The sequence below is a fragment of the Pelodiscus sinensis genome, chromosome 17 (assembly GCF_052426305.1).
Source record: "Pelodiscus sinensis isolate ZL-2025 chromosome 17, ASM5242630v1, whole genome shotgun sequence".
Classification (NCBI taxonomy): domain Eukaryota; kingdom Metazoa; phylum Chordata; order Testudines; family Trionychidae; genus Pelodiscus; species Pelodiscus sinensis.
In genome coordinates this window covers 15,097,453-15,099,157 of record NC_143068.1, presented here as the reverse complement: position 1 = coordinate 15,099,157, position 1,705 = coordinate 15,097,453, and positions in this window count along the sequence as shown.

The window sequence follows — 1,705 nt, the reverse complement described above, 5'->3', positions numbered from 1 at the left end:
TTGGTTAGTTATTACTCATTTTTTACAGATTTATACAAAAATAAAACAATTAAGCACATACATTGATGTTTTTTAAACAAAAATAATTTTGTGTTTGTAGTCTGTCAAATTTAAATGTAATGGAAGCAGTAATGATATAACAAAATCAATGCTCATTTTAACTGTTAAATCTCATGAAGGATGAGCACTTTACCATACATAGCCAGAATTAGGAAAGAAACAGCATTCATCTCCTACAGGTATTGCTGAAATGATTCAAAATATTTAACAAATGTGAACATTGTATACACACTGCAAATGACAAGTTTAAGCTGAAATGCAGTATCTAGCAAAATTCATGATGAGCTGGTAATTGTTGAAGCTGATATATAGTGATACTGTGTTCATCTGATATACAGTCTTTGGTAGAATATTATATCATTCAAATTGTCTGAATTTTATTATAATTCATTCCAGATGTTCATTCAGGGCCAAAGCATAATCATTTATATTATGGAGTAATCTGGTTTGCAAAGGAAATCCTCATGGGATTAAAGATGGATGGTAGTATCCTATTAACCTAAGCTATGGAGCCACTTGTACAGTCATAGCAGCCTATGAGATGTATCAGAATCCCCTACCTACATAGAGGATTTGGGCCATTGGGTTACCATAATCTCATCAGCCTATTGACCAAGCCTCTGACCTGCTTTCCTCTCCTCCCCTCTCTTGCATGCTGTGGAGAAAGCCAATGCAATGTATTCTATAGCATTAGGGCGGAGCACCTCTTCCTGGTCTCCAGACATCTCTCTGTCTCACAAAGGGCAATGGAGTTAGGATTCAGTCGTTGATGCAGAAAGCTATTTAGTTGAGAGAGTAGACATCTGCAAGAGCTAGAAGAATAAAAATTGCAAGAACGTGTTCTCCAAGAATGTGTGGCTCTCCTTACCTGTCCCAAAAACATCCATGGCTTACAGGTCTCCCTGGCCAGCCTATTATATCAAAATTCTTCACTAAAATACAAACAAATAAAAAATGATCAAACCTACCCTTCAATGCAAATCAAATATTTTAGAATCAAACTTTAATAAAGTTTGAAAACTACAAAGTCTTGTAAGCTAATGTCAACAGGATATTAGGTGCCACTTTGACCCCTCTTTAAAAACTGAAAATGTATAATGGTTCTCCTAAAAACAGCTCTTGGAGGCTAAGAGCTAATTGCCAGTGGATTGATGACTAATGGTTTAGTGTTCCCTGGGACTTTGTAATATAGGATATAACATACTGGCTGTGTCTAGACTGGCCAGTTTTTCCGGAAAAACTTGCCAGCTGTCTACACTGGCTGCTTGAATTTCCACAAAAGCAGCGACTTCCTACTGTAAGAAATCAGTGCTTTTTGCAGAAATACTATGCTGCTCCCGTTCGGGCAAAAGTCCCTTTTGTGCAAAAGGGCCAGTGTAGACAGCTGACATTTGTTTTCCGCAAAAAAGCCCCGATCGCGAAAATGGCGATTGGGGCTTTTTTGCGGAAAAGAGCATCTAGATTGGCCACGGACGCTTTTCTGCAAAAAGTGCTTTTGTGGAAAAGCGTCTGTGCCAATCTAGATGCTCTGTTCTGAAAATGCTTTTTAATGGAAAACTTTTCCATTAAAAGCATTTGCGGAAAATCATGCTAGTCTAGACGTAGCCACTATGTTTGATACTTGCTGTATGCCCTTTGTTATGAA